Source organism: Cylas formicarius, unplaced genomic scaffold, assembly GCF_029955315.1.
Source record: "Cylas formicarius isolate icCylForm1 unplaced genomic scaffold, icCylForm1.1 PGA_scaffold_7__23_contigs__length_41026272, whole genome shotgun sequence".
Classification (NCBI taxonomy): Eukaryota; Metazoa; Arthropoda; class Insecta; order Coleoptera; family Brentidae; genus Cylas; species Cylas formicarius.
Genome location: NW_026844352.1, coordinates 12,686,090 through 12,713,271, shown reverse-complemented (window position 1 = coordinate 12,713,271; position 27,182 = coordinate 12,686,090). Strand labels below are relative to the sequence as shown.

General features: G+C 34.2%; 1 protein-coding gene across 1 annotated transcript in view; it reads left to right on the top strand.

Moving 5' to 3' along the window:
* The window catches only part of LOC132704695 (uncharacterized), a 338,277-nt gene that overhangs the window by 88,173 nt on the left and 222,922 nt on the right, over positions 1 to 27,182 (top strand). Inside the window, exon 2 of the mRNA XM_060674871.1 lies at positions 15,300 to 15,470. The gene's annotated coding sequence lies outside the window, so the exon portion shown is untranslated. The remainder of the gene's footprint in view (positions 1 to 15,299; positions 15,471 to 27,182) is intronic.

The window sequence follows — 27,182 nt, the reverse complement described above, 5'->3', positions numbered from 1 at the left end:
TATCGCTAATAATACAGGAACTTTTCAATATAAATAATATAAATAAATTAAAAATAAAAAATTTATTCGAAAAACTGGTGACATATTTCGCGCAAAATAGCATGATCAAACTCATGGAAATGTCAGATATAGATCTCAAAAAATATTACTATCTAAAAAGAAAACTGTACGACTAATAACTATATCATCTGACATAAAATAAAACCAAATATTTATTTCCCTTCGCGACGTTATTTCCATTTACTTAGGCACACCGTCGTAGCCAGAGTTTTGCAGACGACAATTCTTTTAGATTACATATTCGATATACCATTTTCCTCAAAGCTGGAAGGCCGGAATCGGAATTCCTTTACCCAAAACCAAAACACCAACAACTCTGAACGATCTGCGCATTATAGCCAGCCTGCCAGCAATTTCTAAAAATATGGGAAAACACTGTTGAATGTATTCGTACTTTAAAAAATTACCTTTCTGAAAGAACACAGAAAATAGAAGTAGGAAATGTAGAGTTTGGCGGTCCCCAAGGGACAGTTTTGGGTCTGGTATTGTTTATACTTTATATTAATAATTTATTTAACATAAAATATCTTGGAGAACTAATATGCTTTGCGGACGACTCTGCCATAATCTACAGAGATAAATCCTGGCAAGCACTTAAAAACAAAGCCGAACATGACCCACAGCACATATTTAAATGGTTCAGTAACCATCTCTTTACCGTCAATTACCAAAAGGCTAATTTTATTATGCCTTTTGGATGTTATTCCGACTCACTCCCAGACTTCCAAGAACTGAATAACAAAATAAATGCGAATCATTCTGTGCTCATAAAATATAAAACCACAATCAAATATTTAGGATTACACTTGATCCGCATTTAAAGTGGAGCGAACACGTAAAATAACCGCTTAAGACATTTAATCAGAAAATTTAAAGAATTGAAAACATATTTTGAAATGTCGTACTTGAGAACCTTATATTTCGCACTTGTTCAACCACATTTAACTTATGGAATACTAGTTTGGGGGGAGAGCGGGATGCATGCATGGCAATGCGACAACATAAGAAAAAAGACACGTTACAAACCATAAAGCATAATCATAACACCAGGCAAAAAGTAGTAACAGGTTACCTTCCTCAAACCAAGACCTCACTAGGGCAAAGATTCTTTTTGTACCTAAGCCGAAATGGCCACAGTGAGCTACCGATTGAAATCAAAAATATAAATTCTTTAACTTTGTTTAAATCTCGACTAAACAAATGGCTGCTAAGTCAAGAGAGATCGAGAATTCATGCACTGCTAATGAAAAAATATGGCTAGCTTAAAAAGTACGACAAAAAAATAAATTCTCGAATGTGTCAAAGTATCCCCAACAATGATAAAAACACATAACCAAGAAAACGTATCCAATGGCTAATAAATTTTAATACAATTACATTCCAAAACAAGCTTGTTATTACAACATAATTTTATCACTCATTCTCTAGCTTGTTAAACTACGTCTTATGTTTCATTTTCATTTTAGTTTTTATTCAATTTGTCACTGTTCGATTTTTCATTACCCTTTTGACTTTGATATTTCCATATTTAATTACATGTATAATTTACGTAGGTATTCGTTATCTTTCATTAACACTTTTTACTTTCCATAATTACATAAGACCTATAAGTTTAATTCTCACCGACAAGAAGTATTTCTTTGGTGTTATTTTAGTCTATTTATCAAATAATCATAATTATTTTACTCCCACTTGTACTAAATAACCTTTGGTTTAATTTTATTTTTTAACGTTTTTTTTATTTACGGGAATTAGTATGAATTGCGTTATATTATAGTCGTGATATTGTGGCTTGTATTGATTGATAAATAAACTTTTTATTATTATTAGTATTTAATATCAACAGAATTATTCCGGTTGTGCAGAACGGGTTTCGTAAACATATTGAGCCCTAGCGGTGGTTAGTTTTGGTTAGTTTGCCATCTGATTTAATAAATAAATCGTAAAGATAAAAAATTCATAGCCTTTTTAAAAATTTATTTATTTAACAATCAGGTAGAGACTCATGGCTTACTGCACGGGTAGCACTAACTAACGGGGCATACATAATTTTCTTTTTCTACTCGCTAATTACATACCAATCTAGCGTGCGGGAAGAGTCACTTTACCACGTTAGTTTCGTTTCCGGCGGATCCGAGCCACTTCGGACATTTCCGGGATATTACCGCACGGGTTTGGGAGCAATCGGCTGTTTCCGGAGATATTTCCCACGCCTTTAATTTAGACGTTTGTCAATTCTGACGGTCATGTCAGTGAATGCATTCGTGTGGTTTTGGTAAAATGTACCCAAAAACTAACGGTTGTAGAAAAAGTATAGTATGCAACACGTTTGGTAAACATTTTAAGTCACTCGTTTATTAAACACTGGCTTCGCTGCGCTTCGCTCGTGCCAAATAAACTCGTGAATCAAATGCAGTTTACTATACCTGTTGCATAATATACTTTTTTTTTCTTTTTTAAATTTTTTTAATACATATTGGCATGCAAACTTTCTTTGAAACAGCATTCATACATTATAAATTTATATAGTAGTTTAATGATATAATATATATCATTAATCTTTTCTTTCTATGCGTCAGTAGTGTACAATTTGATTTCTTAAACCTTTTGTCGTTTTACTAGGTCAACATCTGGGGACGTTTTCCCATCTTTTATGGAAATACTCTATGATTTCCAATGATACTCAGCAACATGGCTCTGAGAGTTACCGTTGCGGAATTAAGAAAGATTATATTCAGACAAAGACCAAATTTTCGTTTTTAAATATTCACCAAAATACTGATTAGATGTAACAGTTTCTTGAAAGGCATGTTTTCATTTGCATATTGTCCAAAATGACACGCTGTTTTGCATTTCCTGAGCGCAAGTTTTGAGCTTTCTAAATTTGCTAAATGGCATTTAAGTATATATTAACTTTTTTTCCACTGTAAAAATATGTAAAAGTGAGTTTAATAAAAATACCGTTCATCGGCATTTGTGGGTAATGTACTTTTCTGTCATCTGTTTGCTGTCACATTAATTAATATAATAGTAATTAAACTAGAAAATTGCGAAAAACAAACAAAAATAGTATATTATGCAACAAATGCGGGAAACGGCGTGTTTAACAAACGAGTGAGTTAAAAAGTATACCGGTAGTGTTGCATACTATACTTTTCCTACGACAGTTAGTTTTTGGGTGCATTTTCGCAAAACAACACGAATACATTAACTGACATGACTGTCAGAATTGACAAACGTCAAATATCTCCGAAAACATCCGATTGCCCCCAAATCCGTACGGTAAAATACCGGAAATATCCGAAGCTCGGATCCGTGGGAAACGAAACTGACGCTTCCCGCACGCTAGATCGGTGTGTAATTAGGTATTTTACAGACGGGAGTAGAAAAAAAAATTGAAAGATGAAGCAATTTATCACATAAATTAAGTATTGGGAAGATCTATATAAAATGTTCAGTTCGTATATTGCTAATTAACTTGTTAGTCGACTCGCCTTTACCCCGTTATTCGTTACTTACATGAACCAACATTTAACAAAACTGAGTGACTGTCACTAAAAAATAATAAATCTAGCATATTTAATTAAAGCAAGTTTATATATTTAGTTTGACGAAAACAGAATAAAAATATATTTTGCAAATTTATCTTGATTGTATGCTACGGAGTGACCATGTCTACATAAAACTATTGCAGAGGTTTTCGTAAACTGCAGCCCAACAAAAAATAGGGAAAATAATCAATTTCTCGAAAAACGCCAAAGATATAGGGAGGTATTATAAAAAAATGGAACCAGAAATTAATGGAATAGTTTTAGGAAAGAAATATATTAGTTATTCGCTTACGTAAATAACTAAATTTTAAGAACGATCCTACGTTTAAATCACCCTGTATATCGTAAGATTTATGTTCATTTTTTCATTTTGTGAGCTGGTCAGTCGGCAAACTCGCCGACAGGTGTTAACTAACACTGCCTCCATGCGCCAAAATTTCTCCTTTTCTGCACAGAATAATAACTTATTCAGATAAAGAATTTAACTGAAAAGTTTGGGGGCGGAAATTTTTCATTAAATGGCGTAACGTTATCCGACGCTCGCGTACAGAAGCAACACCTTTAATAAAACACCCCTGTTCCCATTCGTCAGCAGATTTATTAGGTTTTTAATAAAAAAATAATGTAATTTCGCGTCACAATAATTTAGACGGCGACTTCATCAGCGGCCATAATAGAGTTCAAATAAAGTAGCAGGGTGCCAATTTGGTAAATTGCTTCTTGCTACGGGAAACAGACTAGCGTCAAACGGAGCCATTTTAAGACATTTAGAAAATGTCGTCCCATTTAGGCTTAATTTGTGTTTGTTCGGGGCAAACGAAGGGGGATTTTTTTATCACCCGAGTCTTGTGTATTGTGTACGACGACGGGTCAAAGCGAAGTCGTAATTTAAAGGTTCAAAGAGGCCTTTGTCGGACATTTTCACTTTCCGGGACCTTCCGACTGATATTTTGTCGTTTGTTATTCGACAAATCGAAAATTCTACGAATTTACGTAACTTTGATGATCGCCGGTTAACAAATGACATGAGGTAATTTTTAATAAAATTTAGGAGAATTTTCATAGAAAGCGGGAAACTATGTTACTTACAACTTTGGTTCTGAAAATGAAGCATATCGAAAACTAGATATGGATATAAACCGTATTGCAGAGGAAGTGGAACACCCAAGAATTTGTCTAATTTCGATTAGGTAAAACTTTAAGACTTTAAGACTTTTCTTTGCCGATATTGGATTTTTCAGCCAGTGGTCCGAAGAGTCATTCTATATCTATGCGTCAGTAGTGTACAATTTGTTTTCCTAAACCTTTTGTCGTTTTACAGGGTTTAAATGCAAGGCAGCGAAAATTTTTTTGGGATTTGGAAAATTTGGGGATTCTTGGAAAGTTCTTTATGATGTTGGGTGAATCACTAGGTCAACATCCGGGGACGTTTTTCCATCTTTTTATGGAAATATTCTATGATTTTTTTGAACATTAAAATTGACACTATAGAATACAAGGTAGGGTTTAAACTGCCTCAAATAACTTGTAGAAAAAATGATGGAAACTAGAGACCCCAGAAAGGGATGTATGATATTAAAAAAAGATTTTAAATTTGTCAAGCGTTACTGTTTAGAATCAATTATAACTGTAATAAGTTCTCCATAAATAAGTTTGATTTTTACATTTAGAAACGTTCAGTGAAATAGAACGTAGTTTCCATAATTTATTTATTATTACGGCCCCGACCATCCCCTTGCACAAATGATTGCTTCATTTCATAAATTCCTGTTTGCACGAATCTGGTTTTGATCAGTTTGGATTATCAGGTGTACGTGTACGTGTAGATAGCAAAAAAATATTTTAACTGAAGTTGCAAGATTGATAAAGATCTATATATACCACGAAATTGTTATTTTTTCTTATTTTTTCGCATTATTATGGGATTGTTTCGATTATTATAGGCCCCAGAAAACTCAAGTTAGGCCTTCAAAATGAATACCATATTTAACCAAAGGTTTCTGGTATGCAGTCAATGTGATATTTTCACACACATTGTGTCCGTTATGGCTATACAAATTAACATTGTTTATATTAAATTATTATATTAGTAGCGCCACTAAATTTTAAGATACTTAATCCACTTTATTTGAAAATTATGCCAAAAATGGCCTTTAAAATGTTGAAATAAAAATTGCTTTGAAAAATAAATAATTTGACAGTGACTATTTCAGTGGCTATTATTTTTTGTCAGTCGGTTTACTGCGTTTAGTTCTTTTATTATTTCCTGCCATACAAGCTATTTTTATTTTATTTTTTGTTATTGTTATTGAAAATCCGAAATCCGCTAAATACTGCATGCCTGGTATCCTATATATAATAAAATACTTTCAGCAGTTGAAAATGTATAAGTAATTGGTCTTATTGAAAATTTCTCAAAATTATAATCGTTATGTCCGGAAAATTGCTCATATGTCCGATATGTTCCTGTATAAGCGTATGGAAAGTTTTTTTTTTGCATTCTTTGTATATCAGAAGCATATCAACTTTGTCTCCATTCGTAAATTGATTGTTTTCCATCACAATCCAAATCAATAACACGAGAAAATCAATATCCAATATCCATTTTTTTGAGCAAGTACCGTCTTTTTTAACATATTCCGGAACCTACCAGGGTTAGTCATAGTACCTCGACTCTCACTGACTTAATTGTCAATATCTCTCCAAATATCGTGATAGAGCCCGGGGTATTTAAGATGGAGGGCATCTCTGATCATCATATGATACACTGCAAACTGACGGTACCTAAATCTAAACCCAAAGGATTTTTAAAAACCTACACGGATTTTTATAATTTTTGTTACGAACATTTTCTATTTGATTTAAACAATATTAATTGGGATAAAATATTCGAACAAACTGGCGTCGATAAAATGGTGGAGTTTTTTAATACTAACTTTCTCGAAGTGTTCAGCTTGCATGCTCCTTTAAAAACCGCGAAGATGACAAAACCGCCAGCTCCTTGGCTCAAGGAAAACTTAAAAATAATGATAAAGTTGAAACATAAAGCACTGTCTAAATATAAGAAACAGAAAACCGAACAATCCTGGATTGAATACAAGGAGTTAAGAAATCTTGGAGAATAAGGCTTTTTTACAACATAAATTTCTTATGGATCCAAAAAACTTCTGGCATGTTCTTAGATATCTTAATGATTATTTTATTTATATTTTATATTTATATATTTATCTTATATTATTTATCAAATATTGCGGATGCTAATGACCTTAATCAATACTTTTATAATAATACCCCTCAAACAAACTTAAATAATGATTTCATTAACCAGTTCTACAACAACAATAACTCTTTAAATCCAGAAAAACTTTCATTTTCAAGTGTTAACGCTAACAAAGTAGGAATAATAATACATCAAATTAGAACTTACTCCGTGGGGTCTGATGGGATTGATAGGAAGATGATATTATACGTTATCCGCCAACTTTTGCCGTATATTACGTATATTATTAATAAGTGCTTGTCTACTAACAAATTCCCTAAACCCTGGAAATACACTAACGTCATTCCTGTTTCTAAAACATCTCAACCGCATGATGTTTCTCAATTCCGACCTATTAGCATTCTCTAAAGTGCTAGAAAAAGTTGTTGAGAAGCAGCTTGGAGATTTTATAGCTCGCCACAATATTCTACCCCCAACGCAATCGGGCTTTAGGGCGCATTATGTTACAAATACGGTTCTTTTAAAAGTTTATGATGATATATTTCGGGCAAATGATGTAGGCCTGAATACCTGCTTAATGTTGCTTGATTATAACAAATCATTTGTCACCCTGGACCACCACCCGCTCTTCGCTAAACTGAAATACTTTGGTGCGGGGGCTGGTGTGTTGCAGTTTTTTAAAAGTTACTTTTCTGATCGGTGTCAAAGAGTATTCTTCAATAACAGCTATTCCAACTATGTAAATATTCGCAAAGGTGTAGCACAGGGTAGTATTTTAAGTCCGATGCTGTTTTCCGTTTGTACCTCCGACTTCTGTAAATGTATTAAGCATTGTTCCTCCCATCAGTACGCAGACGACACTCAAGTATTTAATTACTATCAAATTAATACCGCCGTTAATAATATAAACAGTGACTTACGTGCTCTCAGTAATATTTTTAGTAAGCATGGTCTTAATAATTAATAATTAGTCCAGACGCTGCTAAAATTTACTTAAATGACTTTCTCTTACGGCCGGTTGCCGAATGTAGAAATCTGGGTCTGCATTCGGATAATAATCTGCGTTTTGAAGGTCACGTAGCTTAATTGATCCAGAAATCTTTTTACAAGCTTCGGATTCTCTTCTCTAATAAAGATATTCTGGACACGGCAATTAAGTTAAAATTTACTGGTTTCTTAATTCTCTCCTCAATTTCATACTGTATGGTAGTTTACTGGCCTGCCCTACTTCAAAAGAACAAGGTTAGTCTCCAGCATCTTCAGAATGCCTGTCTCAGATTCTCATACAACATTCGTAAATTTGATCACATCTAATAGCTTAGAGGATTCTCGCTGGCTAACATTAGACGAACGTTTTAAATCGCAGCTTTGAGTCCTAATTAAAAAAGTAATGTCTCTCCAACGTCCGACGTATCTTTTTGACAAACTTACTCGTGGATCAGATATTCATTCGGTTAATACTCGCCATAGGGGGCTGTTTACCGTTCGCAAACATACTTCAACACAATATTTTATTTTATAAATAGTGCCATATGCTCGTTTTAGGGGATTGTATGAGAGCAACTATGTTGGATGCCGCCCCCACAGTTATATATTTTTGTAAGATATCTCCTTCGAAACCGAATAAAGGCCCTTAATTATTATTATTATTATTATTCTTATTCATCAAAGCAAATTATGTATTTACTTTAAAGCCTTCTGAATAACATATTTGCAGCTTATCGACTTTATAACTGCATATCGCGATTGGCCTTTGACAAAATTTAATTGACTTTTATTTTCATGAGTAGTGTTTTTAATATCGCTGGTTGGAAAATGCCCTTTTAGTTATCGATGCCTGGAGTAGATCCAATTGAAATGATCTGTTCGAAGCTTCAAAGGTAACATGTAAACATTACGAAATACTTCCAAACGGCCATGTTTGATTGCCGTTAGCCGCCCCTCCGGCGAAAAATACATTCGCGAATTGACTTTTCAATAAGTTATCGTTTGGCTCTTAAGGGAAATTATCGGCAATACACCTGAATATATAAAATATTAGATGATATCAGTACTAGTAGAAAATTCTAAAGACATACAAATTATCAATAATTACTATTGTTATTAAGAATCTAATTCTGTTTCACTCTCAGACTCGTCATTAATTCTAGCCTTATAGCATATTTCTCTTGCCTTGATGTTGTTACGCCAATTCGGATTCAAAAACTCCAATGACTTTTTTCCGCGTGAAAACCATCATAATGTTTCAATTATCAGTCTTCACCCACAAATTATTGCTTACCTCATCACCCCAAAATATCTTAGACGGCATTTTACGCCAAAAGAAATCCGCGTTTCACTTAGTAGAAGTTTTGTGTTACAATGGAATTAAAAACAATAACTACTTTATGAAAATATTACATTTTCCTCAATTGGCATTCTTCTTTGTTTTCCTCTTTTGTAGATTTTCTTTTAACTGGTTATCTGCAAGTAGTCGTAAGACTAAACTTAACTAAGACCTTTGCTATTTTACAACAAAGACATTATTATTATTATTATTATTATTATTATTATTATTAGTTCAGTCGACAAAAGCTGCAGCTTATGGTCAGTTGGTAAACAACTCTGACCATATTGGTCGTAGCTGCTGGAAACTTATTAACAGTGAGAAAAACCTTAATCGCGGATATATCAATTGTATAAGGTTGTTCGGAAAGTCATTTCGTTTTTTCCCGTCAGAGGACTTAATTACGTTTTTTCGAAACCAACTTCACACTTAAGCCGCATAACCATTATATGTCTTGAGAGCTGATATTGCAAGGCTTGTGTGTGAAAAAGTTCTATTAATTCTACGCAGTAGTTTTTGGTTGGTGCCCTTTTAAATATGGAGAGCAATAAGCAGCATTTTCGTCATATTTTACTTTTTTACTTCAGACAAGGTAAAAATGCTGTCCAAGCGAGAAAAAAATTGACGGATGTGTATGGAGAAGGCGTGTTAATAGTACGCCAGTGCCAGAACTGGTTTGCAAAATTTCGATCCGGTAATTTTGATGTCGAAGATGCACCACGGCCGGTCGAAGCTGACAAAGATGCGATAAAGGCATTAGTTGATGCAAATCGGCGAATAACCACACGAGAGATCGGTGAGAGATTAAATTTGTCGAATTCGACTGTTTATCGCTATTTGAAAGGCATGGGCTTAACCTCGAAGCTCGATGTGTGGGTGCCCCATGTCCTTACGGAGCGAAATTTGTGTCGTCGCGTTGACGTGTGTGATTTGTTCCTCAAACGTCAAGAAAATGATCCATTTTTGAAGCGGATTATTACTGGGGACGAAAAATGGGTTGTATACAACAATGTTAAATGCAAGAGGTCATGGAGCAGAAAAAATGAAACATTCACCAAAAAAAGGTGATGCTCTCCGTTTGGTGGGATGTCAAAGGAATCGTTTTTTTTGAGCTTTTGCCGGACAATACAACGATTAATTCAGAAGTCTATTGACATCAACTGGAGAAATTGAATGATTCACTTAAAGAGAAGAGGCCCGAATTAATCAACAGGAAGGGTGTAGTGTTCCACCAGGATAATGCGAGACCTCACACAAGTTTGGTCACTCGCCAAAAACTTTTACAGCTTGAATGGGACGTACTGCAACATCCACTATATTCTCCAGATCTGGCGCCTTCCAACTACTATTTGTTCCGGTCCCTGTAAAATTTTTTGGATGGCAAAACCTTTACCTCAAATGAAGATGTCAAAAACCACCTGAACCAGTTTTTTGCCAGCAAGGACCAAAACTTTTATGAGAGGGGAATTATGTTACTGCCAGAAAGATGGCAAAAGATGTTGGACCAGAATGGCTAATATATAATTAAATAAAATATTTATTCATTATACGAAAACTATCTTTCATGTTCCCCAAAAAAAACGAAATGACTTTCCGAACACCTAATAGTATTACTCCCAATGATTTCAACTTATATTTTTCTCAGGTGGCACTGAGCATTACTGCCGAAATCAAAAAAATAAATGATTCAATGCTCTATATGAGAAGGCAATCAAGTCCTACGAGGTCGTTTTTCCTGGATCCGGTTTCCAGTGAATTAGTCTATAGCACAATTCTACATTTGAGTAATTCTAATTCTCTAGACGTCTACAACCTAAATTCAAAAATTCTTAAACATACCGCAACTTTTTTAGCTGACCCTATAGCTCATCTAATTAACCAGATGTTTGAAACTGGAATATTTCCAGAACAGTTAAAAATAAGCAGGATTGTGCCACTACACAAGAAGGGAGATAGCAACATCCCCTCAAATTATAGACCTATTGCAATCATCCCTATAATGGGTAAGATCGTCCAAATAATCTTAAAAGATCGTTTGCTGAACTATTTTGAAAAACACAAACTTTTGTGCAAAGAACAGTTCGGGTTTAGGGGCGGATGGTCCACCACGCATGCTTTGCTAAGTCTTGTGGGGAGCATTGTCGAAGGTGACGCTGATGAAATAGCGGAGGCCACCTTTTGCGATCTCACGAAGGCTTTTGATTGTGTGAGTGCTGATGCAGAAACTCGAGTGGTATAGCATCAGGGGCATGCCTCACAGATTATTGCGCTCTTACCTTAGCGGTAGACTTCAGTGTGTCGAACTGAATGGAAAATTCAGTAGTTCTAGCTTGCCGGTATCGTTTGGAGTGCCGCAGGGCTCGGTGCTCGGACCCCTGCTGTTTATAGTTTACATCAACGATTTGCCTTCCCACATACCATATAAAACTACGCTCTACGCGGATGATACAATTCTTTTATACCGAGCGAGAAGCCCATATGAACTTAGTATTGATAGTGTGGCCAATAAGACTAGAGCCCGTAGATGGTTCGGGTCGAACTCCTTACAGTTAAACGAAAATAAAACGAACAATCTTATTTTCTCTTGTAGCAAGGTGCACAATTTAAACAATGCTCCGGTTAAGGTAGTTGGAGTCTGGATCGATCGTACTCTTTCTTGGAAAGATCACATTGAACACCTTTGCCACAAACTGTCAAGTCAATTGTTTCTAATTAGATACTTAAGCAAGTCACTCATTCCTATCATGTCAAGACTTGCTTATGTCGGATTGTTCCATTCTCACTTAGCGTACGCTATTGTTTTGTGGGGTGGTTCCGTGCATGCCCGCAAGGCTTTTCTTATGCAAAAAAGAGCGATACGTGTGATTGCGAATGCAAAGCCTCGTGATCACTGCCGCCCGCTCTTCTTAAAGCTTAATATTTTGACCTTACCATCACTATTTATTTACTATACAGTCACTCGCATACATTAGCTAAGAACGATATGCCTAAGCACTGTGATCGCCACAATCACTAGACCAGGGGATCTGAATTAATTGTCCAGGGACATTCTGGGCTGCGCAGATCCGAGTTAAATGAATTGTACATTTATTACTACAATTTTCTACCAAGCGTTGTCAAGGATCTGCCATTCACTAAATTTTGTAAGATAATAAAACAATTTGTATTGTAGAGCGCATTCTATACTGCAGATGAGTACATACGTGTTGCATCCCGAGTGTCTCCATGATACTAATTGGGAATTAATTTATATAATTATTTACTTATTTTTTTTAGCTAATTCTTGTTTCAATGTTTGGTATTTGTCTATCTGATAATTATGTTGCTCTCTATGAATGTTATTAGAATGTGTTTGGTACTGTGTTAATTCATTTTCATTCACAGATGTGACTTGCCATTTGTTGGTCTTGTAATGTATTTAATGGTCAATAAAGTCTAAAGTCTATTATTATTATTATTAAGATTAATTACAATAAGCTCTGTGTTATTTTGTATGCAAATGTCAATTTCGACAGGTTTCTTAATAGCGAATACATTTAACACTTCCAAAAGCTGCCTTGCAACTGGATTCAAAATAAATATCATTTTGTAACAAATTATCTTTAATTTTTTTGTATTTGATGAATTTGGTGCTTTCTGTAACAGGCGACTGTGATAGTTTGTGCGATCCATTACAGTGATGGGAATATTTCAAAATGTTCTGTGCTTGTATCTTCATGAGAGTCCAAGTTAGGAAATTTAATATTCTTGACTAACAACAGCAAGCCGTTTCTGCTGCCACTGGTGTCAGCCGGCGCATGGTCGACCTCTGTCTCATTCGCTCCTGTCTCTACTTACTACTACTCCTCCACTACCTCTTTTACCTATGAATAAATTATTGGTTGTTGGGTTCATCGTGTAATAGGTCCTAATAAAAGCTGTGCGAATTATTAAACCGCTTGCTCCTTGGCTATCCGACAACCTGAAAATGATGATTAAAACTGAGTTATCGTCGCTTCAAGAAACTTGGCGCGTGTACTAAGATATCTTCATGTTTGTCCGGGGTCTGGGTCTGGTCCTTTTTGTAATATTGTGGATGCTAGGGTAAACTCTTTATAATAACTTCCCTCAAGTCGACTTGACTAATGAATGTATTAATAAACACTACTCTCGTAAAAGTTTTCAAAGCTCTGTAAATAAAGATAAATTTACATTCTAAACTGTCGATCATAACATAGCTGAAAAATTAATATATCAAATTAGGTCACGTATATTATCAATAAAATGTTTATTAACTAATACATTTTCCAAACTATGGAAATATGCTAACATTATTCCTGCACAGAGGACCACTGAGCTGCATGATCTTTCTAATTTCCGACCTATAAGCATTCTGCTCACAATGTCGAAATAACTTAAACATTGTTGAGCAGCAATTAGGTGATTTCATTAGGTAGGCATAATATCCTTCTGGCAACGCAATCGGTCTTTAGGGCAGATCATACCGCTTTCTTAAAAATCTGTGATGACATTTATCATGCTAATATGTGTACGTGCTTTGTGTTGACTATAGCAAGGCCTTTGACACACTTGACCATCGTTTGTAATTAAAGTATTTTGGACTTGACGACAATGCTGTGGACTTTTTCAAAAGTTGCTTCTCTGATCGGTACTAGAGAGTGCATTATAATAACAATTATTTACAAATGAGTGGCGCAAGAAAGTATTTTGGGTCGAATGTTATTTTCTATTTATGTAAAATGATTAAAGATTGTTCTTCTCACCAGTATGCTGACAATACGCAAATATTCCAATTTCAATTATTATTTTTCGGTAAATATAGAGCTAGAATAATTGGATAAAATAATGGTCATTTTTTTTAAGTGTCATAACTTTACAGCCTGCTTCTGGTTGTAAAAATTTAGGTGTTTGTTGATAACAATCTACGCTTTGAAGGTCACGTAGCCTCTTTAATCGAAAAGTCGTTCTATAAACTTCGGATACTCTCATAAAGATGTGTTAAACACAGATATTAAGTCAAAACTAATCGATTCTCTAATCCTGCCTAATATTTCTTATAGTAATGTAGTTTATTGGCCGGCCCTACTGCAAAAAGGTAAATTCAGCCTTCAGCGTTTTCAGAATGCTTGTCTCAGATTCTCTTATGGTGTTCATAAGTTTGATAATACTTCTGCGAGCCTTGAGGAATCACGCTGGCTGACTCTAGACGAGCGGTTTAAATTGCAACTTTTAGTTTGAACTAAAAAAGTTCTGTATATAGGGGTGGCGATTAACATCGATATAGATTATATTATAAAACTTGGATCTTAGTTTTAGTACTAGCTTGAGCCGTTGTTGCAGTCCGGTTTGGATGCGGTTAACTATGCCAATTTGTCTAATAAATTCAAGTATTTTTGCCGTTTCAGTTTGGTTGCCAGATAGACATCTTCTTAAGTTATTTGGCATTTTCAGTTTTAGGCGGAAGCTTAAATAGTGAGGGCATTGATGTGTTTCACTGTTAACCTAATTCCAGGACAGTAATCATAGGTTGGGGGTGGAGTTACTCGCAGGAGGTACATTGAAGTAATATTTATATGGCCGATTCTTAGTCTTGTCATTATAGACTGTTTCTTCCTAGTCAGGAATTTTAGTTGTCGTCTTGTACATTTGGCAGTATTTCTTTTAACTTTGCGTCACTTTGATTGAAATTAGATTGCCAGGCATCTATTATTTTTTCTTTCATTTTTCTGTTCTGCGGTCGCTAATTTTGATGTTAGATCTGCTAGGTCATTTTCTCTTATACCACTGTGACTTGATATCCAGATAAGATGGATGCTTTTGTTTTGCTGTCCGAGCCAATCTATTGTTGCGACTAATTATTATTATTATTATTATTATTATTATTATTAATATTATTGTTATTATTATTATTATTAATTTTTCGAGGAGAGTGCGTGAAAAACGAGGATGATATACTTTGAGACACACTTTTCTTTAAAATTTTCAAAAAACGCGCCCATCTATTGAAAATCCGGGTTCGAAACGCTCCACATTTTATACTTAGCGAATATCACGTTTCAGATTTTTGTTCATTGCCGTTCCCGGAGCGATTTAATTTCGAAGCGACGCGTCCGTGTAACAAGCACCTCTATTTGCATTCCAGATACGCGAAGGGCTTTTTGCCTTTCCTCGCACCCTCCGAGGGCTATTCCGACCAAAACATCTACCACGGGCGACCGTCGAGCTTTGCCGTAAACGAAGGTTCATACGATTTGCCACAGGCGAAAATCATCTCTCATGCGAAACCTCCTCGTGCGGAATACGACGGGATAAGGTAAGTGTTTCGGATCTCTACCTCCCGGGGCGGCGTCGCCTCAACCCTATCAGGGTAAATATGATTGTTTAAGTCGGAATCTATTAGATGTTTAGGATGGCCGTCTCTCGGGTCAAACGTTTAAGATTCTATTAGATGTTGTTCGGGCATCGCCGGAATCAGGCAGATGATGCCTTGGGGGAATTTCGGACGTTTTGCGAATTTTGCTTATGCCAAGCTGCCCGAAGCAGTGTTTGAATACGGCAACCTGACGAGGGTAACTTTGCAGTAAATCTTTGAAGGAATAATCCGGTCAGTAGATACTAATCTAATCTAATAAGAAGTGAACTATGTTGATTTTCTGATTGAGCTTTATTGATGCTTTTTAATAAATCAGTAAGACGCTATATGATTCGACAATGTCTTCCTTAAACAAACATGTGCATCAGAATCTTTTATTATAATAATATTTATTTATTTTTATAATTTATAATATTTTACAATAAATAAATTGTCTGCATTTGAATTGAAAAGGAAACCATTGAAATTATAATTAACAGATAATAAAATAAGCATAGCAAAATATTATTTTAAATGTTTAAAATAACAATCTAAACATGTTATAGAATTAAAACAAAGAGGTCATGTAACCTTTCTCTCAGGGAACATAAAACAACTAGAATTCAAACTAGTGGGATCTTTATTGCCTTCACGTAAACGTATAATTACTGATCCAAACGCCATCGAAACTCGCAAAGTACCTTAAACTAGCGGCCGCCTCGATGCTATTCATTCTTTCGGTCCTTCACTCACGAAAACAACTACCAACTAACAGCTTCCACAACACAACAAGTGGACTACCGAGAAAGAGCACGCAGACGCTAATGGGGGCTTTATCACTTTGTTCTATTGTAAAAGTCACATAACAGCAGATCCTCTTTTCTTTTTGAAGTCTTAAAGTGCACTGGGCCCAAACTTAAAATATAAACGTTCAAATTTGATTAATGTATTTATGTTATTATTATAAGAGAGCGGAAAAACGTCGTTTTGTAATATGCTGGTAATAATTTGTTCGAACAAAATTGCGTTCAAAACAAATACTGATTACATTAAATATAGAGAAAAGGAAAATCGTTGATTTTTTAAATTTACTAAGTTAATAATTTATAAACAAATCAATATCAAAATATTTTGAAACTAGTTTCAGGTTCTTGCGTTATCCGTAGCTACATATTACTGAATCAACCAAAAGATGTTATCATTGTTTCCAAAAGAGTCTTCAAAAACATCCGAATTCACTGATCAAAAATAAGTTTATTGTTCAAAGTTTGTCTACGCCTATGACCTACACCGAAATTGAGCGGATCTGGACGGATTTTTTATTTTTTTCTGCATAATTTTCTAAATACTGTCGATTTTTTTACGAACATTTCTTTGAAATGAGAAAATTGAATTTGCTGTTAATTTTACTCTTATTTATACCTGCGTTTTGAATTTTTGGAAAAACGGTACATTCCTCCTTCATTTTTTCGTCCTTCTATTGTAATTCACTAGGAGCAACCGTTATCGAAATATTTTGGCTTGAAGTAACCGATATTTTATAAGAAACAATTTTATAAAAATTAATTGTCTTTAAACACTGACAATTTAGTGTCAAAATTAACCAAAAAATCTTCTCCTTCCCTCATTCGAGGAGGTAAGGAATATTTTCCTTTTTCTCTTTATTTACATTAACTGGAATTAATATAATCTCGTTCTAAACACTGCGGATAATTTTCTTCATTGATATAGTATCGTTAATTGATATCCTTCCTAGGCTTCATTATTGGTTTTATAATTAAAATTTCATTTTGTGCAGGCAAGTTTTGTCTGGTCAAACAGCGCTAATTGATTTTGTTCATTTGTTATTAGTTAGTTTCAGTTATTTAACTTGGCTTCCAAAACGTGGGGCAAAGGTACCCATTTCTTGTGTTTTTAGTTACATTATTCTGATATAATTATCACTTGTCAGTTTATCAGATTAGGCGTATTGTTGTTGAAATGTCTGGGCTTGCACATTAACTGTGACACTTGAATCTCTGTTCGAGCTAGTTTCCGAGGAACTGGACACCATATTTGGGTTAGTTCGCTATTGAGGACACTGCCACGCACGTAGCGCTTTTACACTTTTATCAGATTTTTAATAGCTAATATTGATTTGATTATTTTAATACAAAGCGTTAAATTGAAAAACACTTTAAAAAAGAATTTTATTACTCACTACCTCAAACACTCTGCTGCTGATTAGTACTTTTATTTAATTTATAGCCACATCTATATTTAAAATTATATAGATAGATGAAAAATTTGAAAACTTGAATCAAAAAAATAAATATTTATACAAAATTGTAAATAAGTACGGTAGATAAGAATACACAGCACTGTACCTCGAAAACTATTTCTACTGAGGTGGCAAAAAGAAGTGACTTCTCTGAAATACATGTTACAAATGTACTTAAAACTTATATGCTTTTTACAGCTTTGCTCGAGAAATTGCAAAATTCTCTGAATTGGTATGCTTTCTTAAATAATAATATAGAGAACTGATGTCACACTCTTATAATAACCGTGTTTCAATATCTCATTCCCAACCTAAAATATCTGAAAAATAAAATTTTATAAAAACGGTAATATGTCGGTTTTAATTCTATTTTATTTGTCCTTTTTCATAATTTTTGAGTGATACTAGTTCAACAAAATTGTAAGATCCATAATCATCAATACATATAATATACAAATCCAAGGGAAAGCTGAACATGAGCGAAGGGCTACGGAGAACATGGAACAATAAGTTTAAGAAGTAGACTGGCTTACTAAATAAACGTCTAAGGATGTCTGCTTAATTATTAATATTTCATTTTATTATTTGACAACCTATTTACTTTCTAACCTCAAATTTACGCACCCGTTACTATACAGGCAGCGTAATTTCACGCGCACTTTGCAACACAAGATAATTTTAAGATATTTTCAATAACTCAAAAATCAGGATGTTTTAAATGCAATTGTAGAGTGTTATCTGTCAGTATTTAATAATAATTTTTATTTTATAATAAATTCTTTTGCGTTTGTGATATTCAATTTACCTATAACCCTCTTCCAGGAAAATCCGAATACGATGCTTACCAATTCGGGGAATCCCAATAAAAATATCCATTCCATTTTGTTCCCAGAACGACGCGACGGCTACGCAACGCAAAATAGAATTAAATATAAATAAATAAATATTATTTATTATCATTATTATTATTATGAATTGTAGTTTTATTTCTATTCATTTCTTAGAAATATATTATTAATTTTAATATGTTTATAATAAAATAAGCAATATTGGAAAACTCCACGGTACGGAGAGCACTATGCATGGGACAAGTAAATAGAAGAGGGTAAATTGTTTCAAATTGATTAGTGTAACATACGGAGCAAATCTGATCAGGTTTAATGAAGTACGCGCAGCCTTTATAGGCGAATTTCAGAAAAATGTTATTTAATCTAATTTAAATATCTGCGTGGTAGATCAGGGGGTCGAAAGCTTGAGTAATAATTGGTGTAGTGTGAATCACGTGCAATGTTGAGATCTGCTTCAAAAAGTATTGTTTGAAAATATTCTCCGATTCTCTTACCGTGATGTATGATGGATTGCTCCACCACTCACCATAACCAAACTCACCAGACACTGACATGCTCAGTTGAGTGCCTTGTGTTATTGATCCGATCAGATCAAATATGAGTCAGGATTTAAGTTTAAATGTGTGGAACTTGCAGTTGGTTTAGGAAAAAAGATCCTTCTGGAATAAATAAATATAAATTTCATCGTATTTGGCACAAACAATATGTCCGGTCAATTCTACAACCCCAGCCATAGCAATGGCCTAATTTTAATATCCCATATCCGATTTTTTTAGCGAATTTAGAAAGAATAATTTGATTTTATAGAGAACAGAAAATAAAACGTAAATCTTGCAGTATTTAGAACGTTTAGTACAAAAATGTTCTTCGGTATGGGATTAGAAACACGACATTTTCCAAAGCAACATGCCATATCGTAACTTCGAAACGTAACATATTTCCCAGTACAATCCACTAAATAAAATTTTCTTCCAGTTACCCTTACGCTCCAGGCTACAATCACCCCGTCAATTATGACACGAGCTTTCTCAGGAGTTACGGCAAATCTTATCACTCGGACGATCGATCTAAAAAAGGGGATCGCACCAAAACCGGGTACGATAACCGCGAGGAGTTCGCCAAGGGCCTGAAGGGCAAATACAACGACGAAGCGCAGAAATCACTTTACGACCAACACGGTGGCAAAACGGCGTCGAGCTACGATATCGGCGGCGACTACGAGAAGAAACACGAGCAGGGAAAATCGACGCTCGGAGGCTCATTTTCCCAGAAAGACGGCCATAAAAAAGGATCCCGTACCGACGGATATCACAAGGTTTTCCATAAGGACGAATACAAAAAACAACACAAATTTTACGACGAAGCGGATCGAAGCGGCCATTTCGATAAATACGAAGATTACGAGGCGAAACATGGGAACAGGAAGGGATTTTTCGAAAAGGGCGAGCGCGCGGACGAAGGACACCACGAGAAGGAGTACGCCGTTAAAGGGTTGAAGGACAAAGGGCGATTTGACGAGGAGACCGCGGGTTACAAGGGTGCGAGCGGTAACGAGAAGTTTTATAACGATTACGCCGATTACGCACACAAAGGCGGACACGAGCGTCGGGGGGAAGAGGGTTACGGGGAAAGAGATAAATACGGGTTCGGGTCTAATTAAGGTGGATGTGGCGGTGTTACAATGTGCGACGATCGATCCTGTGATTATATGGAATTACGTTATAAAATAATTCGCTTACGACGAATACTAAATAATGTCAATAGATTTTCAGATTTTTGTTATGTCCTGGGGGTGTTCCACAGACATTATAACCATAAAAAATCATAATAATAGTAAAAGCCTTTATATTCAATATTTGGGGTGTATAGGTTGTCCCAAATTTGGGGCTATTGGGATCTCGGAAACCGTAAGAGATACGAAGTCGGCTAAATAGAGGCAAAGTTGCGTATTTTGGTGCTTAATTTAAAACCGTTTCAAAATAGAAAAAAATCTGATTAGAGTCGGAGATATCCGGGAAAAACCGAAAATCAGCAATGTCATTTGATTTTTTTGCTGATCAAAATTTAAAAAAATAATTGAAAATAAATGATACTTTCCACATGCAACTTTTTTCCCCTACAAATCAACATTATTTTAAATTTTAAGTATGACGTTTCGGTTTTGTGTGCCCATCATCAACTTCAGTTTTTAAAATAGACACCTGCATTTTTTATTTAATATTTTCTGTCATCGTTAATGATTTTTACACAAAAAGACAAAGTGGCTCTGAAACAAAAGCATTTATGTCAAACAGTCTTGATACAGTTGTTAACTATTAAAGTGCCAGCCACTTTTTATGTTGTATTTAATTATAGAATGCGAAATGTGGAAAAGCTCCATATATTACGTATCTATCACAATTCACTCAGAAATTGCAGAATTGGACGGTATACCTAAGTCAATATCCCCAGCTAGTGCAACCGCATCCATATTTGTTTGACAATTTGGATAGAAATGATTTTCGATTTCAAAACAGTTTCAAATCTGTATCTGTTACGGTTTCCGAGATAACAATAGTCCCTGTCTAATTTATACAAAATGTTGAAAAGGGGGCAAAGAATATAATGTGGGAGAGTAGGGTACTCTCTTTTGTTGGGGAGCAACATCAAAATTGCGTAAACCGTCATTATTTTGTTATTGTTTAAGGGGTACATTGAATTTACGATTTTGGGGGTGGGGGTGAACTTGACTAAGCCCGAAAATATTGTGGTTTAATCCGCACTGTAAACACATTAAAATTCCTGGGCAGTTCATTAATAATTTTTGTGATCACACAACAGAACGCCTGCTTATAAAGAGAAGTCGAGCAAAGCGTAGGTGAGAGAGTACTTTTATACTTCTAAATTTTATTTTTTCGTGCAAATAAGGTAAATAGATTTTAAATGTATATAGACTTTTTAAAGACATTAGGAAAAATAATTTGATAATCTCAGATCGCTATCTATCAATCATGTTAATTTTTTTACTGTCGGGCTATACTGAACAAAGTTCCCTTTTGAAGAACTCCATGATTTATATGAAAGTAGGAATTTATTCTTGTCTTTCTTGCCTCAGAATAGTGCAAAAATAGACTTGGATGGGATGGAAAATGTGAGAAATCTCCGAGATTCAGATACAACACAAAAAAATAACATGACAAATTCCTGTATTGTATTTTTTTCTATTCTATACAACTTTGAAAGTATTTAATTTATTAAAAATTTAATATGATGGCCCGCGCTCTATGACAAAGACCTAACACAAAATGTTTGGGTAGCTCGATCCTTCGAAAAAAAAAAGGTATACTTGTTTAGTATCAACATAACCAACAATTTTTGCGAAAAGAAAACGAATTAATGTGTAACTTTTAATAAATTATTGAAAAAAAAATGTTGAGGTTCTAGGAAAGCATCGTTTTAATAATACACAATTTCTAGCGGCACTCCAGAGGAGTTCTCATGTACGTGTATTGTTTCTAAGAAAATGTACAGTTCGTTCTATGGGGTTCTAACTAAATCCCAAAGAATTTTCACATTTTCTCATCCACCCGATTTACTCCTTTCGTCCAATCAATGTTTTACCTTGGAGGTCAGTAGCGTACCATTACGAATGGATGCAATTTAAATAAAAATAAAAATCGCTCTTGCGCGTTTTACTGGGTCAAAGCAATAATGTTAAAGTGACAAATAACGAAATAAAATATTTATATTATTTTCAGCATATACAAACATTTTACCGAGGCTTATATTTTTAAATAAATAGGCATTGTCTTTATAACAAATCTCCGGCACAGCATAACAAGCCTATTTTTAGCAAATAAAAGATCTGTGAGTCTGTTTACTGCGAACTGTTTTTCCTGTGAAGAAATGCCTCTGGGGTCAAAATTGTCGAACGCTTTCATTTTTCATCTTTTCTCCTTTGAACCAACCAGATTCTGAAAAATTGATAACTATACTTTTATTTTTACGGTTAAACTGACCACACTATTTATGCCTCAGATAGTTTTGCTTTTTCCTTTTTTCTGGTAATTTTTCGGACATCCTAGGAAGGTGTTTTGTGTTAATTTTTAAATAAATTCACAATGTTGGATTTTGTTATGATATGGTTTCCAAGTAACTTAAGATATTTGTGTTGTTGGATTATTGTAATTTATTTTTTTATTGTAGATATAATATATTTATGTAAAACAAATAAAATGTTCTTCTATAAAGAAATTGTTCTAATTTTATAGCCAGCGAGTTTACAGCAAATGTGTTCGATGCGATCAAATTACTCTGCAAAAGTTAAATTAAATTACTCTAAACATTCTAACTTCATCATAGATGGGAAGATTAGAAAAATATCTCCCATAATTTAGCAAGTTTAGCAAATGCAACATTTTACTTTTGCTTCAGCACAAGTCTTATTTTCCTGATCTTGCATCCAAGTATTATCATTTGTTCCCATATTTGAAAAAACGTCAACGGGATGTGAATTTGAAAGTTTAACTGGGATAAATATATTCAGCTGGAACTGCATTGCAACATTGGTGAAAATTGACAAAATATTAAAAATTTATAGACTAATTGAGTACAACATTGTATAAAGTCCCGACCTGGAAAGGCTTGAGGTTTTCTATCACGCGATCAGCCGCAAAGTCAATCACCCTTGGCAGAAGTAAAATAATTTTTTAATGTTTTTTTTTAATTGAATCAAAAAGCTTGTACCATATATTACTATTATAATTATTATATAGCAGTGTGAAGATGATACGGATGTAACCATGAGTACGCACCTCCATGCCGACTTAAAATTACATCCAGCAGAACTCAAATGTACATCGACTGACAACTGACTCAGTCGAGTTTTTTGAAGTTCAAACGAGTCTTCGACGTAACAGATGGCAGAAAACCAGTCTGGTGAAAAATTGTTCTCCAGCCCCGTTCTCTGTTAGCATGCGAAGTAAAAAATTGCCCCGGTTCGCGTTTATCTCTCGAGATAGGACCTCCCGAAAACGATTAATATGTTTAACAGTTGCAAGTTTTGAGAGTTTTTATTTACATTCAAATGTCCAGTTCCACTGAAAATAATTTACAACTTATTATAACGAAACCTTTTCTGGAGACCGATGATCGTCGGTTATAGTTACGGGTAAGTAATTAATTAGTTTACTAGTACAAGTAATACTAGAGTGTTAGTAAACGAGTGACTGAAGAAGTTTACCACAGTGTTGGATTTCAATTAAGTCTTTGTGCTGGCTACATTTAGTTAATTGTTGTTGTTGAGTTACGCCTGTTTAATAGAAACCATTCGTTTTTAAGAAGGGCACCAAAACTGTCTCTTTTGCTGATGGATGTGCAGGGCAAATTAAAAACTCGATAGTTGCCTCCATGCTACTTTATTTTGTTACTAATAGCAAAAATTGTGAGGGTGTCTAAAATTTTTTGAACCTTTTTACGAGCAAAGTGAAACAGAGTCCTGTCACCAGACAATTTCTACAAGAAAACAACAGTACATTGTAAACAACTTAGAATTTATAGATTTTTTTTAGATAATAAAAACAAAGCGAAGATATCTTGGAGTTTAACGTTGAAAAGGAAGTAGAATCTTCTACATTGTGATCAATTCTACAGCAGCATTACCTTAAAAAAAACACAGGCAAATGTTTTAAATTTACCTGTTCAAAAGCTTAATAAGGAAAGGCCTAAACTCTCAGTTCTTAAATACGAGAAGTTGATTTCAGCATGCTGTGGAAATACCCCAGTGATAAAATGCATTGCCCAGATTTCCTTCTGCAAAATGTCAATTTTGTCAGTATAGAAATAATTTTATCTTTAACTCAATTCCTTAGCTTAAAATTTTTCGAATGTTTATGTTAATTTTTTGAATATAAAATGTGTTTTTATATCATTATTATTAACTTTTTTTTGAATGTTTGTATTAATTTTTTGAAGTAAAAATATATTTTTGCATCATTATTAGCAAAGCGTATCTGTTTTTTTCTCTCCTCGTTTCTCTCTATTTTAAAGGTATATTCTTAAAAAATATAATGTTTACAATATTTTTTTGGAGTAACGGAATCTATGCTAAAACACTGTAGCCCATTTATTGACCCTTACATCACTAATATAAACAGCTGTATTGAATTAAATCGGAATTCCCTTATCCAAAACCACCAACAATTCTAAACGATCTGTGCATTATAGCCATCCTTTCAGCAATTACTAAAATTATGGAAAAAAATCTTATACTCTCAAATATACTTTAATAACAATTAAGTTATTCCGGTTGTGCATAACGGGTTGCTAATGACACACAGCTTTATTATCACTTTCCTTGCACTGATTTTAATACTTACACGGAGGCTATTAGTTCCGATTTAAATATACTATTACTGCTAATTGGTAAAAAGACAAATAGAGATTTTTTAATAACAAATTTTAGAATCAGTATAGACGTCCACAATTTAATATTTAGTGAGACGGTACGGAATCTTGGTGTCCAATATTATTACCCCAAGAGCATATATCTTATTTAAGCAACTTTATTCCAGTCATCATTTGCTAAGTACCAAAATAAAAGTTACATTGTGGGAGACATTAGCAATCTCTCATTTTAATTATGTAAGCTGTATCTACAGTCCCCCTGTCTTCGGTATTTGCAGCGATATCGGATTCAAACGGTACAATCGTTTGATATTTAACCTAAGAAAATCGGATCATACAACACAAAATTAATGAACTTCAGTGGTTGAACATGTTTTATCGGACTTATCATTTGGGTTATTTTGTACATGGTTTAGCAAACAGCTCTTTTTTTACTTTAGAAGGTCTCAAAAATAAATTCAAGCTGAACTCTGATATGCATAACAAAGATCCCAGAAATAAATTAAAATTTTTAAGACCGAAACACAGAACAGCAGCATACAAAAAAAATTTTTACTTATAACAGCATTCAACGTTATCATTCTTTGCACATAATTTAATAAATCATAATGTTGAAAATATCGATGCCTTTTTCAAAATTCATTTATTTAACAAGTCGGTAAAGTCTTATAGCTCTCTGCATGGGTAATAATTATAACTAACTTGGTGTATTTAAAATTAAAAATAAATTAGGTTTTAATTTGAATAGCCTTACGCTAGACTTCGCCCTGAACATATTTACATTTTTTATACATTTCATTATTATGAATAAAGTATAGTAAAGTTGATTATTATTCATACTTTATTGATTGAGCACCACTTGCTCATATAGTTAATGGATGCGCAATATCTGGAATCTTTTCTTTTCAAAAAGGGAGATCCGCTGTTGTCGGTGTCGAATGTGTTTGAGTTAAAGTAAATCAATATGAGTTTTTACTAAACAAATCCCTAGAATTAGCTTTTTTTTTGAGACAATTACTTTTATAACAGAAATAGTCGACAAAAGGAAACTTGAGATTGAGCTACTTGCGTCTCTTTGTTAAAATCATATCTGGGAGATAAACTGCAGGTGTATCACTAATAATGGTTCAACCAACAGGGAGTTTCTCAGGATTGAATATTGGGTTCCATTTTCTTTGTATTGGTTATGTGAATGGGCTTGCAGATGTATTCGCTTCAGGGCTACTCTGTCAGTATGATGATGATGCAATCGGATTGTCCCTGGTTGGTCTGCTTGAGGCCACTGCGTTTGCCGCGGAGCGTATGGCAAAGTGGTGCAGGCAAAACTATCTGGAATTGAAGACAAAACAGATTTCATTGTTTTTCAGAAGTTATCTGTTAAGAATTACTCTGTATATGTTAACTTGAATGGGGAATCAATCCCAGAGGCGGAAACTATTAATAACATTCCTTGGAGTGATTATTGACTCCTCCCTTAGTTAGGAGGATCACATAAACTATCTGTGCTCAAGTCTCAGCAGTTTTTGTGCTTTGGTCCGTAGGACTACAGAGTCGCTTTTCATAGAAAGCATCACAACTATCTATTTTGCTTGTGTCCAGTCGCGCATTTCATATTAGATACTATTCTGGGGTTCTTCCAAGCATGCAATCAACGTTTTCAAAACCGAAGAATTATTAGGTACATTCTCAAGTTCAAGGCAAATTCGCCCGCGTTATTTGGGCTCACCTTACCTTACAACATTTTTCAATGTTGTTAAAAAAAATCCACTAACAAACTATGTAAATCCTGCGGGCACTGGGAACTAACGTACAGTTAAAAATCAGAAGAGCTTAATAATAAACGAAATATCGTTAGGAATAATAAATATAACAAGTGACATAAATGAAAATTGTATAAGGGTGTAATGAATATCAAGGGGAAATATAGTTAAATACAAATACACATGGGGACATCTAGTGGCGAAACAAATCTAAACACGCACGCAGTTTATAATGACCATAATATCAGTCTGAATAACAGAAAAATGATAAAATCTATTATACCAATTACGTAATCCTATATTCGAAATGATACCATTCATCTTGGGGTTCTTATTCTATTATATTAAATGTATGATATCATTCTATAGGATCACATATACTCAATTAAAAAAAATCATCCAAAACTTTATGATGTTAAAC